The 18,271-nt window shown below is 39.8% G+C and overlaps 1 long non-coding RNA gene across 2 annotated transcripts; it reads right to left on the bottom strand.

Annotated features, from left to right (window-relative positions):
• Nucleotides 1-687: 687 nt before the first annotated feature.
• LOC110532776 lies at nucleotides 688-4,701 on the bottom strand. Of its 2 annotated transcripts, XR_005053340.1 has the most exons (5): nucleotides 4,546-4,701; nucleotides 3,036-3,217; nucleotides 2,294-2,374; nucleotides 2,109-2,172; nucleotides 688-1,412 (listed from the first exon to the last, which is right to left on the bottom strand). It is a non-coding gene; the product is annotated as an uncharacterized LOC110532776 (long non-coding RNA). The 2 variants fall into 2 exon arrangements; XR_002474885.2 differs by lacking the exon at nucleotides 4,546-4,701 and having other exon boundaries at nucleotides 3,036-3,944.
• Nucleotides 4,702-18,271: the final 13,570 nt, after the last annotated feature.

Here is an 18,271-nt window from a genome sequence, read left to right as displayed (position 1 = left end):
ATACCTACATGTACATACTACCTCAATTAGCCCGACTAACCGGTTCCTGTATATAGCCTCGCTACTGTTATTTTTCACTGTCTTTTTACTGTTGTATTTATTTCTTTACTTATCTATTGTTCACCTAATACCTATTTTTTTACATAAAACTCGCACTGTTGGTTAGGACCTGTAAGTAAGCATTTCACTGTAAGGTCTGTATTCGGCACACGTGACAAAGAAACTTAGATTTGATGTGACTCTGGCGGAACCCCCAAAAAATATGAAGGGAAGCCTGTTTGGATTTGGCCTTCGGTGGATAGCTAGTTAAAATCATCCCTTTCCTAAATTAGTCATGGATGGAGATAAAGATTTAGACTTGTGGTTTTACCTAATTCTCTGTAATGGCCAATGATTATAACTGTGATTCTGATCCAACCATTAATTCATTCATTCTTTCTCTGGCCTGAGAGGATGGAAGATGTGGCAGGCTATACCCACCTAGCAAAATGTAGTTGAAAAGACGACTATGCCCGACGTCCAAACTCCGTTTGGTTTTGGTTGAAAGTTTCAACGACTTGAAAACAATTAATTTCAACGTACTTGCAGCCTATACACATGAAGTCAGTATAACAATTTTTGGTCTATGGACATTTTATTAACATCACACATCACTCCAGTATTTACACACAGTGTTTCTGTACAACATTAGTGCTAATTGTCTTTATTCCACTAATGAAGAACTATGACTCGAATCATCACCTTCTCATATTTCAAACATCCAGCGTGAAAAAGGATACATTTATTATTCCATACCTTAACATTAAGTGAATTATAGCCATTACATTTGAACAATTCCGTTTTGATATTTCATATAACATGTAGTAATCATCATTATTTATGCAACCAACTGACTTTTTTTTTTTACAATTATATTGTTTGCAAACAATGAAGTAAAACAAGTGTCAAATATTGCATCATATTCTTACTCTTTTAATCAATGGCATCAACATATTGCTGTACTAATGAACCCAATGACCGACCAATCAACATTCTTGCAAAACTAATGAACAGAAATGTGCTAAAGTAACACATATTTTGGTCCATCTTTCAATCAAAAACTGTATAAATGTAGTATATCTTCCTCTGTGTCAAAATGATGGATGTTTAGTATCACCTTTGAACGAATCCAGTGCATTTTTGTTAAAAACATTTATTTTTATCATTAATAAGTCGAAGGATTCAACTAATGAAAACTGAAACAAAAAAAATGGATCAAACAGATCAATCCCACTTTTCAAGCCTGTTGAAGATGTTTGGTGGTGGTTTGGTAAACACCATCCTCTGGCTCTACCAGGGGAATGCTTCAGGTAGTCTCCCACAGCTCTGCCTGCGTATGTCATGTTCTGTGGCCTTGCTGTTCCATTTCTTGACTGCCAGTGCAACATAGAAATAAACATATTTAGTCATGTTATGTATATACAACAGTCAATGTAATATATATGTAGCATCTTACATATCTATTAATTTGAAGGCACTTGGATGACTCCTGTCATCCGATCACTCCAAGCTGCATTAAGTCTGGATTCACGAAAGTCACATTGTGCTCGCATTAGGTTCAGATCTGCCAGGATGGGCATTGTATTAAGAATCTGACATAGTCTGGATGCAATCAGAGCAAGCGTTTGGCTCTCACACACAGTTGCCTTTTCTCGGTGTCTGTTGGTTGTATTAATATGTATAAGCTACGTAAAGAGACGGGGTGAATGAGTGGGGAAATGTACACGCTACACAAATTACTTTCAGAATAACAAAGAACAAATGTGGGTTCCTGAGAGGAAATCAACTGTCAAAAGGGGAGAGAAACTACATGAATCAGTGGACAATTTTTCACTAATGTAAATTAACATTTAACACTTTTTGGGTTACTACATGATTCCATATGTGTTATTTCATAGTTTTGATGTCTTCACGATTATTCTACAATGTAGAAAATAAGTACAGATAAAGAAAAACCCTTGAATGAGTAGGGGTGTCCAAACTTTTGACTGGTACTGTAGATGATGGAACATACATGCTTTTGCTTACGTGATATAAATATTTACCATCTAAACCATGTGACCTCTCACCTCTCTGGCTGTAGAAGTGTCTCACTGTGCTCCACCCTCGCTGGGTCCTCAGAGGAGAGGAAGGCTGGGAAGGGATGAAAGGATGAATGGATCAATCATTCAACAAGTCAATAAAATAAAGGGAGTGTTGATTAGCTTAAATATCCATCTCCCACCCATGGAGAGACCTATATTCTGTATCTTACCCTCCAGACAGTCTCAGGGGTAACGAGGCGGCTTGCCTCATTCCTGGTCAGCTGACATGGCAGGGGGTGAGCGAATCATCACTGGTTCATACACACACAGGACAAGGACAATAAGCCTAGTTAATACAACACTACTACAGAGAGAAATAGCAATGGTGTCTTCTTGTAGGCACTAATTCCACCATGGTTCGTTGGACAAAGCCTATGGGGAAATGAACAGCGTTTTGGTGGGGTTTTGGATGAGTGTAGAAAATAAGGTCTGTGGTAAACACAGGCTTAGGAGTTTTGTCTATGAGATAATCATCAGCTAACGTCACATTTTGTGAATTTCTAAGCATTTATGTAATCATAAAAAGCACACAAACGCTTCATAATTCATGAAGGTCATGTTAACCCTCTGATATCTCATAGAACAAAACGTATAAGATTTCCTAAGCCTGTTTTAACCTCAGACCTTATTTTACACGTTTATCCTAAAACCCTATTCCTTCCCCATAGGAATGTCTGAACAAACCAGAGGTAACTTAGTTCAGTTTTTTAGGACTACAATCTGGTGAGCTCTCTAACATTCCATCTTACCTGCCCGTGTGTAACAAGAGGTGCCAGCTCTGAGTCTGGGTTTGATTATGATAATGCTATCTCTTACCTATCCATCTCTGAGTCTGTGTTTGATTATGATAATGCTATCTCTTACTTATCCATCTCTGAGTCTGGGTTTGATTATGATACTGCCATCTCTTACCTATCCATCTCTTCTGTGTTTGCTCCTGATTTCTGGACCACTGAAGCAGACTGGGATGTTACTGCCTGGGATGTTAGTCTGCCCTTTTGACCTCTTGAGGAGGATCCATTGTCATCAAGCGGCTTTGTTTCTTCATCAGACAGTGGAGTCATAAGTGAGAGCAGCTCCTTGGTCTGCCATTCCTGAGGGAGAGAAACACAAGACTGATAACAAGGCAGCCACAGCCTACTGTAGGGGTGCACCTCAATAGTCTACAGTGGCTTCCTCTATCTCCTTTCTTTCATTGTCATTGATCTAAACAGGAGACAGGTGAAAGCATTATGGTATTTGTTTTCCCCTGTCCAGTTCTGTTAGATCAGGAGGGCAGTAAGGCATGGTGGGACAGGTGGAGCAGGTTCTGCATGTGTTATATGACTAGGAAAGTCCCTGCAGTATTTTTGCAGTTTTTTTTAATGAAACAGGCAGAGAATTGAAAATAGCCAAGGTTCAGTTGTATACAGGGAATGTTAGGGACGTTTTTAAAAGTCCATTGCTCTTTTATTTGTTCAGTTCGATTTGTTCAGTTCGATGAGTTCGCATCTAGTTGTAGGTTACAACTATTTGGTTTGTGGGGGATGTTAAAAGACTATCAATTGTAAATGATATGTCTAAGGTAATTCAGTAAAAAGTTGTTTTGGGTGAATGTATTTCCTTCAGAACTGTGGAGAGAAGTGTACTTACTTGCTAGTAGTAGAACCGGTTTCACAAGGGACATAAAGAAGTGATACTATCTAGGCTACATTTTCTAGGGCCAACTCAGCAGAACGTTTTTGAATTCATGCATATTGTGCAGTTGAAAGTCATGCTGACAACCACCTTAATGATTAGTACAACTTGTATTCTAATGTTGTATCGTGCAGGCGCCATGTGGGTTCAGTGTATCGTGCAGGCACCATATGTGGCTTCAGTGTATTGTGCAGGCAACATGTGGGTTCAGTGTATCATGCAGGCACCATGTGTGGGTTCAGTGTATCGTGCAGGCACCATGTGTGGGTTCAGTGTATCGTGCAGGCACCATATGTGGCTTCAGTGTATCGTGCAGGCAACGTGTGGGTTCAGTGTATCGTGCAGGCACCATGTGTGGGTTCAGTGTATCGTGCAAGCACAATGCGTGGGTTCAGTGTATCGTGCAGGCACCATGTGTGGGTTCAGTGTATCATGCAGGCACCACGTCTGGGTTCTGTGTATCGTGCAGGCACCACGTGTGGGTTCAGTGGCCTTTTAGTGTTGTCCTTGTCCTGCCCCCAGAGTTCCCAGTTTACCACAAATTCAACGGTTTAACAGACACAATCACTGAGATGTCTTATGGTTAGAAGCAGGGCTTGAATTGAGTGGGTATGTGAGGATATAGGACTAACTATTGTTATAGAAATGGGTAAAAAGCATATGCTGCCCCTTGTTTGCTAAGCCTTAGTAAAAACAACAGTCCAGATTATATAAAGCGATATAGTCTTTAACAATGATGAATTACGCGATTATTTCTGCATAGTCCACTAGACGATCGAAGGTCTTGCTCACACTCAACATGGGTTCTTGGTAATCCTAAATCTCCGCAATTTAGAATAGTAGTGGTACTATATGCCTATAGAAAGAGACCAAAAAGATAGATTCGGTATAGAAACGGTATTCATAGACCAAGCAGTTCTAGTTCAGCCCAGAGTAAGTAGAGAAATAATAACATCTGCTCAGCTAACCTTAGCACAGTGACTGTTCAACATGTAGATTATATCAACATACCTCTACAGCATTTACTGTCACTGGAGAAAAAGTCACTGTTGTTGGACTTCTTTTCTTCCTTAGAATTACAAATATCCTTCTAAGTATTATTGTTATTGTTGCAAGAGCTATTAGGACTGATGCCACAACACCAATTATGATTCTAGGTTCTATTCTTGAGGATTGTGGTCCACATTCAGAATTGGACCAATGAGTTCCTGGTCTAAGTTCTTGAAGACCTAAGGATTTACACCTGTAACACATAATATAACAGTCTGATACAGCAATTTGATCATTCAACTTTCCATGATGTTGTATATTTTTACTGTAGTATATTGTATTATTTATCCTACACTTTTGATGTATGTAAACATATGTGAACTTACTGTGTGTGTGGCTGGCATGATGTTAATGATCCATCTGAATAGGTATCACCAGTACAGTCAGAACACACAGTATCTGTAGATGCTGTTCCTGCAGAAATATATGATTGCATTTTGTGTTTTCCCCTATTAATTATATTATATTTACAGTTAATGATTATTCACACTGAAGTTACCAACTTGACTAAATTGAATTATGACAACAATTAGTATAATGAGTGAGACAGAAGACCAACCTGTGTGACTGATGTATTGACCAGGTTTACAGCTGCTGTGTCTCTGGGCTGCTCTACAACCATCCTTAGTTGGGTCTAGACAGTAGAACCCCTCCAGTGTCCCACAGACAGTGTCTGATGAAGGTGTACATCGCTGCTTTACCATCAAACCCAAACCTAGAGAGAAAACATGGCATGTATTATCTGATGCAGATAAAAGCCTAACAGCATAGAACATATCAGTGTTTGTGTCTCGGTTTCAGTACAGACACACAGGACCACTCTTACCTGGATCACAGTTGATACACACTTTGCATTTTATGAGACCATTGGGCTCATCAAGGAAAGTAGAATCAACACAGGGCACACAGCTGGTACTGGTGAATTCAGTACAATGCCTATGTACATGATTTCCTGGGGAAGAGAGAATTACAATGTCATGTTTTTCTGTTAGTGTTGATGATGTATTAACGTCTGGTGATTCATATGATGTATAGAGAGGGTCCTTACCTGGTGAACACATGGGACAACATTCATCCCTTATTCTGTACTCAGCTCTACCACACGCAATACAGGATCCAATGCTTACAAGCACCAATATAATAGGTACCTGGAAGTAGAGAAAATGTCAGAAAACAAAAAAATCACAAAAATCTTAACTGATGGTGTGTATTCATAAAACGTACAGAAGTAGTTAACATATTTCTAACCCAAATATTCACATTTCAAAAACAATGATAGTAATTATGTGGGACCATTTTAAAATAGTATTTTGCGAGTGTGTGTGGTGGCGCCCCCTGGCGTGTTTTTAATTTGTCTTTAAAGGTGTGACAAAAACCCCAAGATAATCTAGGTCAGCAATTCCCTAACTCGGTTTTGGGGACGCAAATGGGTGAAGGTTTTGGTTGTCGCCCTAGCACTACACAGCTGACTTCAATAACCAAAGCTTGATGAGGAGTTCATTATTTGAATCAGCTGTGTAGTGCTAGGGCAAAAAACTAAATGTTAGGGTTCCCAGGACTGAGTTTGGGAAAAGCTGACCTAGTGAAAATGTACATCTCTCCACCACATTTTTTTCTAAAGGGTTTCATTAAAATGGACAGAACGATTAGGCTAAAAATAACTCTGATTTATATTTCATAGGGGAAATATTTACATTGATAATAGTTTTTTAAACATGCCAAATAAATCAGAAAAGTTTCACTCACAGTCCATATCAAAGTGTCAAACTGTGCCATTGTTCCTCAATCCTCTCCAACTCACTGGAAGACCCACACACTGGATTTGTGAAGTTCTTAGGAGTTTTGAAGAATCGAGATGAACTGACCTGCAGACTTATTGTATTTTAGTACATGTAAATATAATTCTTTCAATTAGTAAATTATGATATCTTACTGAATTGAATCACTGAAGAAAAAATTAATAAGCTAGTTAACAACTTTGAGAAGTATGAAACAGAAATAGGCATGTAGTTATCAGAGAATGTGATTTTTGTAGCAGGTGAGGAGAGCATTTCCGCCAACGCCTTTCCTAACCTTAACCTAACTCTCCTAACCTGCGGTGTATAACATCAGTAGTACACTATAGTACAGAGATTCCCAACCTTTACTGTACCAGTGAGTGAAGAAACATGGTCTTCCTCCTTTTTTAACCAGCTCATGTTTAAAACAAATACATGTTAAAACACCACTGGAGTCTGGAGATACAACTCACCACTATAACTGGGCCTCTGAGTCTGTTTTATCCCTGTTATGCTGTCTGTCTCTGCATCTCTGCTGTCACTGTCCCTCTGTCTGTGATTTACCTTGTTCTGATCTGTCACTCTGTCTGTGATTCTCCTGGTTCTGATCTGTCACAGTCTGTCAGCCTCTCTGTCTGTGATTCTCCTCAGTTGTCTTGTTCTGATCTGTCACTCTGTCTGTAACTTTGTCGTCAGCCTGTCTGTCTGTCTGTCTCTTCTTGTTCTCCTCTGCTGTCACTCTGCCCTCCCTACCCTTTTGTCAGCAGGTGTCACACCTGCTGTCGGTCTTAACTGACTTGCCTAGTTAAATAAAGATTAAATAAAGGTGTACAAAAAATATATATCTGCAAATCGGCGCCCCAAAATACCGATCTCCGATTGTTATGAAAAATTGAAATCGGCCCTAATTAATCGGCCATTCAAATTAATCGGTCGACCTCTAGTTGAGAAGCTCCTCTCACAGGCTACCTGGGTGACACAAACGGTGAATAGGAACTTGTACCCCAGGCCTATAAAATGGTAAGCATCTGTCAACAAGATGTACCCCCGCAGACGTTGACAACAACATACAGCACAGTTCTTACATGTTGAACAACTTGTATTCATCATCTCCACATATTCTACATCATGTCCATCTGCAGGTATCTCTCACAGTCCTGGTTGTGTACTTCTCCACTGCTGATGTTTTCAGTCTCTCCCCTTGACTGGCAAGACTAGTCAACTCACACTGCAAAGTACTGACAGCTGCTCAGTTGTCAAACTTAAACAAGAGTTTGCTTAGTTTTGCAAGTGATGTCTGGGGCAATCCATTATATTGTATCTTTGAGAACCTGCTGGGGTCCAGATGAGTAAAGTCTGTGTAGAACGTGCCTGGGGTCAGCAAGTGCTGACAGATGCTCTCAGTGACTGTATCCATGATGACAGAGTGCACCTTAGTCTTGTAGACCCTCTCTGCATCCCTATCATGGTATCATGGCATGGTCTTCCTTTTCTTTGTTCTCTTCTGAGGCATCTCAGCTTGCACTTCCAGTTCGTTGTCTTCATCCTGTTCTTACAGCTTGTCAGTGGACCACTGCATGAAGCTGTTTGCAGCCCTCTCCACATCAAGTCCCTCACATTATTTTGCAGAGCCTCGTGTTCCCAATACCATCCCTCTGTCAGGATGTCCACGCCTCTGGTTTGAAGGTACTTGGAGAGAGGGGACGTATTCTCAAATATAGACAGAACTGTTTGGGCAGTGAAGATTGTGTTGTATCTTGAGCAGAGACTCTGTTAATGCTCTGGCCTTGACACGTACAGTTGGCCTTTGACCTGCCATCTCTTCAATAACCATCAAGGTGAGAGTTACATCCACAAACAGAGCATTTTGTAGGTCGCCAAAGAATACAAAGACCTTCTTCAGAGCAGCATCCTTGGCCCACCAGCGTGATTCTCCTATAGGAGAGAGACGTCTGTGGCGAGTGTCCAGGCTCCTTTTTCCAGGTAAGGTAAGGTTCTCCCTTGTATGATCTAAATTGATATTGTTTTATGATCATACCCTCTATCTTTTCATATTTGTAGAAATGGCGGTGTTTGACACTTTCTCCCTTTAAAATGATTTATAAAACAGAAAATGGACAGTTGAACGGATATCAAATCAACAAAGAGGTAAGAATATGTTGAAGGCTAGAGCTGCATTGGGTGCAGATGACTATACCTCTCACTTGTGTGTGTGTGTGAGTCTGCAGGTATACTGAGCAGCAGGTACACAAAGGTATGTACAATTGGTATGTTATGCAGATCACATGTATCATCTACAGTTAATTTTGGATTCTCTAAAACCTTATAGGACTCAATCACAGCAGCCTCCCTTACCTCGTCAATGAAAATCCCAGAAGCCTCTACATTATGGACAAGGTATTTTTTATAAAAAACATAATCAAAAGTAAATTCACATTTACCACAAAAACCAAGGTATGAATACTGCCATGCACGTTTTTTTTAAACATCTGTATAATTGCAATTTTTGGGATTCACACACTTCACTCTCCCTACAACTCTGAGGAATACAACAGGAAACCTGTTAGATCACCATGCACTGCAAAATCATTCTGGCTATTGATACGGAGAACATCAACAGACAGAGGATATATCTATTGGACTTGGGGCTCGGATCGGAATTTTTCTCATCTTTGGATCTTTGGATTTTTAAATTGTGCTTTGCCACTAAAATCATAAACACTGACAACTGAAATATTGTGTTCTTGTTGTTATTGTTCTCTGTATTATTATTAATAATTGGGGATGGAAGAGTTAAAGAATGTACCCCAGGATCGATTAAAAGGGGTTCTTTGAAGAATTTATAGAAGTTCTCCACAGTTTCAATTTGAAGAACCCCTAAAGGATCCTCCAGCAATCTTTTATTATTAGAGTGTACAGCACAGCCAGGCCAATTCAGGGCTTCTGACGTAAACTATATTATTTAGTCCGTTTTTTATTGTTGTTGCAAACAAGCAACATTTTAATAATTTTTCTTTAAAAATAAGAAGGCCAAAGCTTTTCATTTTTCAAGAACAGGGAAAATTCGACTGAGTTTAGCACCACACTTTCAAATTAAAAAGCAGTTGAGTCACCAGAGGCAGAACAGACATTGAAAACAAAAGGAAGAGATCATTCTTGTCATAAAATTACAAATACATTCATTAATCACAATTAAAGTATGTCATTATTTTTTCAGTTACTGCACGGTACATGTTAAGTAGGCTATTTCTACATATACACGCATAATCTGTATCTTACCCCGTCTTGGTTCGCAGTTTAACTATTTTACTTTCACTCTGACTTTCCAAATGAAGTTTGCGAAAAGTGGGAGGCAACCTACTGATAATCACACTATACAGTTTAAGTGGATAAATCAATTTGGTGAACCAAATCAATCAATCAGTTTGGTGAAAGCCTATGTTTTATCAGATGGTAAAATAGATTTCTCCTCATGATTTAACTTGTAAATTGTCCGCCTGTGAAAATCTGGACATCGTGTATGAACGCATCATTACTAGGCAATATAATTATTGTTACTGGAGATACAGGAATTCACACTATCACATTTCATAACGCTTTCAAAACAATGACCTACACTCCAGATCGACAAATCAGCCAATATATAATATGGCCACACATCCATCCGTTTATATTGTCATGACAAATATAGACTTCGCTTAGATGTGCTCAATCTAAACAGTGTACTAAATGAATAACCTCCGTTTCTTCTTCAAGTACCATGTCACAATGTGTCGTGTCTGTAGGATAACGGAACACACTGCAGCCTAATACTGGATTTAAATACCCATTAAGGTAATCAAAAGGGATGTTTATTCTGAGTGGATATTAGCCCCATTGTGAATCAACTATCAATGTATTGTAATGACCCTATGTTTGATTTCTTGTTTTTAAAGAACATTTAACCTGCAATTTAATTTGATGAATATGTTTTTGTAATCCCCACTGTTGTCATGTATTTGTAACTGTAATAAAATAAAACACAAAATACAAACAATAATGCTGCAATGTCGCAGTAAGTCATACACGTTTAGGACTGATCTTAGAATGATGAAATGCATGTTTATTCTCATTCACTCTGATTGGCCCCCTCAAACACCATTGTTTAGATTCACATAATTTAAGAAGATATATATGGTAGTCTAACAACCATATAAATAGAATTAATATAATGGGCTTGGAACCTCTAACCCATTCTATTCTATGTAACAACCACTCCATGACATCAGCAGCCATGGAGATAGAACGTGTGTCAGCTCTATGATGGCATCTCTATGATGTCATCTCTATGATGGCAGTCTCATAGAAAAACTGTATTCTTTGAGATGGAATGTTAAAACCTTCTATGTAATAACCATAGAGATATATGCTCTTGGTAAAATGTAAACTTAAGCCCTGGTCATCTAATCTAAATTATTATTAGGATAGGTGACTTTATCATTCCATTCTACAATAACATGCTACACAAACTTTCTTAACATCCACAAAATACAGATAGTAAACATTTCCTGTTGGTGGTTTATAACTGATGTGAAATGGCTAGCTAGTTAGCGGTGGTGCACGCTAATAGCGTTTCAATCGGTGACGTCACTTGCTCTGAGGACTTGAAGTAGTTGTTCCCCTTACCATCGCGCCGCAGGTTTTGTGGCGTGATGGTAACGATGCTTCGTGGGTGGCTGTTGTTGATGTGTGCAGAGGGTCCCTGGTTAGAGGCGAGGAGAGGGACGGAAGCTATACTGTTACATAATGTTATGTAAGTCTGCTCCTGGGAAGGACTTGCTGGACCCCTCCACACTCCCAGGAAAACCAGGTACCCAGCATCATATTGGAGGTCAGTATTGACTGTAGTTGTAGTATTATAACCCCTCTTTTTAAAGGAGCAGAACATGCTGATGTTAGGTGAGGAAATCCCTCACCTGGCAGTTTGAAGAGGTGAAAAAAACCAAGAGATCTCTGTTCTTCAGGAAGAGCTGACAGAACTGACAATTTTTCATAATGAGAATGGGAAGTAGGAACTTCTCTGTACTGTATATTTCAGAGATCTGTGAGAGTATTGTAGCTCATGTACTGAACAACAACTTGTGACCTTTGTCCATTTGACAAGATTTAATGGGTATACAGACATATACAGACTACAAAAGCAGTGCTACAACTTTAACAGTGCCATCTATCCCTCTATCCCTGACACTAACTACAGTATAGCAGTGACAAACCTTGAGCTTTCAGCTTACAAGACTGTTCAAACTAAAACTGATACCAGAACCAACAGAGATCTAGAATTAGACTGTTCAACCTAAAACTGACACCAGAACCAACAGAGATCTAGAATTAGACTGTTCAACCTAAAACTGACACCAGAAACAACAGAGATCTAGAATTAGACTGTTCAAACTAAAACTGATACCAGAACCAACAGAGATCTAGAATTAGACTGTTCAAACTAAAACTGATACCAGAACCAACAGAGATCTAGAATTAGACTGTTCAAACTAAAACTGATACCAGAACCAACAGAGATCTAGAATTAGACTGTTCAAACTAAAACTGATACCAGAACCAACAGAGATCTAGAATTAGACTGTTCAAACTAAAACTGACACCAGAAACAACAGAGATCTAGAATTAGACTGTTCAAACTAAAACTGATACCAGAACCAACAGAGATCTAGAATTAGACTGTTCAAACTAAAACTGATACCAGAACCAACAGAGATCTAGAATTAGACTGTTCAAACTAAAACTGATACCAGAACCAACAGAGATCTAGAATTAGACTGTTCAAACTAAAACTGATACCAGAACCAACAGAGATCTAGAATTAGACTGTTCAAACTAAAACTGATACCAGAACCAACAGAGATCTAGAATTAGACTGTTCAAACTAAAACTGATACCAGAACCAACAGAGATCTAGAATTAGACTGTTCAAACTAAAACTGACACCAGAACCAAAAGAGATCTAGAATTAGACTGTTCAAACTAATACTGATACCAGAACCAACAGAGATCTAGAATTAGAATGTTCAAACTAAAACTGAAACCAGAACCAACAGAGATCCAGAATTAGACTGTTCAAACTAAAACTGATACCAGAACCAACAGAGATCTAGAATTAGAATGTTCAAACTAAAACTGATACCAGAACCAACAGAGATCTAGAATTAGACTGTTCAAACTAAAACTGATTCCAGAACCAACAGAGATCTAGAATTAGAATGTTCAAACTAAAACTGATACCAGAACCAACAGAGATCTAGAATTAGACTGTTCAAACTAAAACTGATTCCAGAACCAACAGAGATCTAGAATTAGACTGTTCAAACTAATACTGATACCAGAACCAACAGAGATCTAGAATTAGACTGTTCAAACTAATACTGATACCAGAACCAACAGAGATCTAGAATTAGACTGTTCAAACTAAAACTGACACCAGAACCAACATAGATCTAGAATTAGACTGTTCAAACTAAAACTGATACCAGAACCAACATAGATCTAGAATTAGACTGTTCAAACTAAAACTGATACCAGAACCAACAGAGATCTAGAATTAGACTGTTCAAACTAAAACTGATTCCAGAACCAACAGAGATCTAGAATTAGACTGTTCAAACTAATACTGATACCAGAACCAACAGAGATCTAGAATTAGACTGTTCAAACTAATACTGATACCAGAACCAACAGAGATCTAGAATTAGACTGTTCAAACTAAAACTGACACCAGAACCAACATAGATCTAGAATTAGACTGTTCAAACTAAAACTGATACCAGAACCAACATAGATCTAGAATTAGACTGTTCAAACTAAAACTGATACCAGAACCAACAGAGATCTAGAATTAGACTGTTCAAACTAAAACTGATTCCAGAACCAACAGAGATCTAGAATTAGACTGTTCAAACTAAAACTGATTCCAGAACCAGAGATCCAGAATTAGAATGTTCAAACTAAAACTGATACCAGAACCAACAGAGATCTAGAATTAGACTGTTCAAACTAAAACTGATACCAGAACCAACAGAGATCTAGAATTAGACTGTTCAAACAAACTGATACCAGAACCAACAGAGATCTAGAATTAGACTGTTCAAACTAATACTGATACCAGAACCAACAGAGATCTAGAATTAGACTGTTCAAACTAAAACTGATACCAGAACCAACAGAGATCTAGAATTAGACTGTTCAAACAAACTGATACCAGAACCAACAGAGATCTAGAATTAGACTGTTCAAACTAAAACTGATACCAGAACCAACAGAGATCTAGAATTAGACTGTTCAAACTAAAACTGACACCAGAACCAACAGATCTAGAATCAGAATGTTCAAACTAAAACTGAAACCAGAACCAACAGAGATCTAGAATTAGACTGTTCAAACTAAAACTGATACCAGAACCAACAGAGATCTAGAATTACTAGGTGCCACTGAACTGGATCATTACCTCCAACCCCGGACTGTCTTGTCTCATTACGCACACCTGGTTCCCATTCCCCCTGATTAGTATGTGTATATATGTGCCCTCTGTCCTCCACTGTCTTTGATGATTATTGTTCCATGTCCATTGGTCTTGTGAGTACCTGTGCTCTGTTGTATTGGCATGCGTGTCACCGTGTTAGTGTGCACTTGTTATTACGGGTCTCGGTCCGTGTATTTATTAGAGGTTTGCACCTCACTTTGTTTGGGTTACAGCCCTGTGTTTTATATACACTGCTCAAAAAAATAAAGGGAACACTAAAATAACACATCCTAGATCTGAATGAATGAAATATTCTTTTTAAATACTTTTTTCTTTACATAGTTGAATGTGCTGACAACAAAATCACACAAAAATTATCAATGGAAATCAAATTTATCAACCCATGGAGGTCTGGATTTGGAGTCACACTCAAAATTAAAGTGGAAAACCACACTACAGGCTGATCCAACTTTGATGTAATGTCCTTAAAACAAGTCAAAATTAGGCTCAGTAGTGTGTGTGGCCTCCACGTGCCTGTATGACCTCCCTACAACGCCTGGACATGCTCCTGATGAGGTGGCGGATGGTCTCCTGAGGGATCTCCTCCCAGACCTGGACTAAAGCATCCGCCAACTCCTGGACAGTCTGTGGTGCAACGTGGCGTTGGTGGATGGAGCGAGACATGATGTCCCAGATGTGCTCAATTGGATTCAGGTCTGGGGAACGGGCCAGTCCATAGCATCAATGCCTTCCTCTTGCAGGAACTGCTGACACACTGCAGCCACATGAGGTCTAGCATTGTCTTGCATTAGGAGGAACCCAGGGCCAACCGCACCAGCATATGGTCTCACAAGGGGTCTGAGGATGTCATCTCGGTACCTAATGGCAGTCAGGCTACCTCTGGCGAGCACATGGAGGGCTGTTTGAGCAGACACATGCACATTTGTGGCCTGCTGGAGGTCATTTTGCAGGGCTCTGGCATTGCTCCTCCTTGCACAAAGGCGGAGGTAGCGGTCCTGCTGCTGGGTTGTTGCCCTTCTACGGCCTCCTCCACGTCTCCTGATGTACTGGCCTGTGTCCTGGTAGCGCCTCCATGCTCTGGACACTACGCTGACAGACACAGCAAACCTTCTTGCCACAGCTCGCATTGATGTGCCATCCTGGATGAGCTGCACTACCTGAGCCACTTGTGTGGGTTGTAGACTCCGTCTCATGCTACCACTAGAGTGAAAGCACCGCCAGCATTCAAAAGTGACCAAAACATCAGCCAGGAAGCATAGGAACTGAGAAGTGGTCTGTGGTCCCCACCTGCAGAACCACTCCTTTATTGGGGGTGTCTTGCTAATTCCCTATAATTTCCACCTGTTGTCTATTCCATTTGCACAACAGCATGTGACATGTATTGTCAATCAGTGTTGCTTCCTAAGTGGACAGTTTGATTTCACAGAAGTGTGATTGACTTGGAGTTACAGTGTGTTGTTTAAGTGTTCCCTTTATTTTTTTGAGCAGTGCATATATATATTTACACACACACGTTTGTTTGTTTTGGGCTTCATCCTTGTCATGTTCATGACGTACGCTATTTTGGGTAGAGAAAAAAAAATAAGATTTTCGTATTCCTGTGCCTGTCTTCTATCATTATACAATGCGACACACATCTAGAATTAAATATAAAAACCTGTCAAAATAAAACGAATGAAAATGAAAAATGTATATAAAAAATAGTGAAAATGTGGCGCTGAAGTAACCTTCCTCTCACATACTTTTCTGTGTTTCTTTGTGTTAACTGTGGAGTTGATAGTGTGTCTATCAGAGGAGGTCAGGAATCAGAGGGAGGTGTAGAAGAAGGTGCAGGAGAAGAGCCAGCATACAGCCAGGATAGAAGAGAAGATCCACAGGTTGAGATGCCAGCTCTGGGAGGGATCCTGAACATGGAGGGTTCCCAGCCCTGTTGGACAGAGAAGCAACTCACTCAGAGACCGAACACCAAGCCATACAGCATGAGGTTAACCCTTAGTTAACTTGGTCAGAGAAAGGAATTCATCATTTGTTAACATTTGAAATTGATATACAGGCTGCATGTAATGTTATCTTCTGAAATTTGACCTAAAACTAATCTTGCATGGTGGCCATGTCTGAGTCTTGGAACATGACCACAAACACAGCTCTTCAGTTATACAGAGAATTAAGTGGACAGTGAGACAACAGTTTACAGTGAGACAACAGTTTATCACTTACTGAACAGATGAGGGAAGTGGAGAGAACCAACAAACAGCTGACGAGGGAGTTATAGGCTAGGATCTCTTCTTGTGTGTTCACATGGAGATACAGTATCAAACACAGCTTTAGAGCCTAAACTGGGGGAGGATGAGCCCCCAAACCTAAATCAACCCTTAGCCCTCACCCCCTGAGATCTGAAAGGTTTGAAAATGTGTGAGCAATCCTGTCAATTAAAGGTGAAACTTGTGTTGTATGTAATCCCAATCAATACTGTATTTGTACTCTGCAGGTACAGTGAGTTCCTTGTGTAGAACTCTGTCCATAAAGGAAGGAGAGCTGATCACTGCTAAAGGCCAGCAGGATGAGTTGAGACAGCGGCTGAAGAACCAGTTTGACCAGCTACAGGCCATGTCCAGGAAGATAGTAAAGGACAGGTTGGTTTAGCTACAGGCCATGTCCAGGAAGATAGTAAAGGACAGGTTGGTTCAGCTACAGGCCATGTCCAGGAAGATAGTAAAGGACAGGTTGGTTTAGCTACAGGCCATGTCCAGGAAGATAGTAAAGGACAGGTTGGTTTAGCTACAGGCCATGTCCAGGAAGGTAGTAAATGACAGGTTGGTTTAGCTACAGGCCATGTCCAGGAAGATAGTAAAGGACAGGTTGGTTTAGCTACAGGCCCTGTCCAGGAAGGTAGTAAAGGACAGGTTGGTTTAGCTACAGGCCATGTCCAGGAAGATAGTAAAGGACAGGTTGGTTTAGCTACAGGCCATGTCCAGGAAGATAGTAAAGGACAGGTTGGTTTAGCTACAGGCCATGTCCAGGAAGTTATGAACATGCTTTGAGTGTGTAGATTAGGTTATATCTATAACTGTCAATCAAACCTGGGTCAAATATGTATTTCAAATGATTTAAATATTTATGGGGGAAATATTGCAGGCTTAAGGATTTATACAAGCATACATCTTACTCTGTTAATCTTAGCTTTGCGCTATACCCTGAGAAAGCAGGAAATGACTGGTTTCATTAGACTTGTCTGACCCTGTTCAAGGGAGTCTGTACGGGATACGGTTCCTGTTTTCTCATGGTATGTGATGAAGTATGAGATGCTTAGCAACACTGCAAAATGTGTAACCATATATGGGCATATGGCTCTTTGCCAGCTGGCAAAGATAGACGCTAAGGAAAGCTATAAAAGACAATTTAAAATGTGTTTGGGGGCTCTTCGCTGTGCACCATTTTGGGTCTATGCTAACCAGCTACATTTTTGCTAATCTTATTAATAAAGAACTTTGCTGTTTGAGAGAACCTGCAACCTCTCTTGCTTTTCCCTTTAATGTTTAGAATTTCCACGACATACTTCAGGTGCTCATGATTTAGTTTAACCAGCAGGCAGAGTTAGCACCTTTGGGACACTTCAGATCTTTCCATTGTGCCTAGATCAAGCACACTTAAAGTCCTTTCAAATACACTGTGAATGTGACTTTTCTAAGAACTGCCTTTAAATTCAGTTCTCTTGTTTACGGGAAGGTGTGAGGAACTCGTGATAATGCTGGAGGAGGAGAATGGAACTTGTGATATGATAACTTTGTTTATAAGCTACACTTCCTCTTAAGGATCAGACTCTTTTTTTCAATTTTCGCCTAAAATGACAGACCCAAATCTAACTGCCTGAAGCTCAGGCCCTGAAGCAAGGATATGCATTTTCTTGGTACCATTTGAAAGGAAACACTTTGAAGTTTGTGGACATGTGAATCAGTGTAGATGAAGGGATGGTAGACATGTTAAAGAAAGGTTTTTAAGCCTTGAGACATATTAGAAATGGATTGTGTATGTGTGCCATTCAGCAGGTGAATGGGCAAGACAAAAGATGTAAGTGCCTTTGACCAGGATGTGGTAGTAGGTGCCAGGTCCAC

The sequence above is a fragment of the Oncorhynchus mykiss genome, chromosome 9, assembly GCF_013265735.2.
Source record: "Oncorhynchus mykiss isolate Arlee chromosome 9, USDA_OmykA_1.1, whole genome shotgun sequence".
NCBI classification, from domain to species: domain Eukaryota; kingdom Metazoa; phylum Chordata; class Actinopteri; order Salmoniformes; family Salmonidae; genus Oncorhynchus; species Oncorhynchus mykiss.
This window is presented reverse-complemented; position numbering and strand designations above follow the sequence as displayed.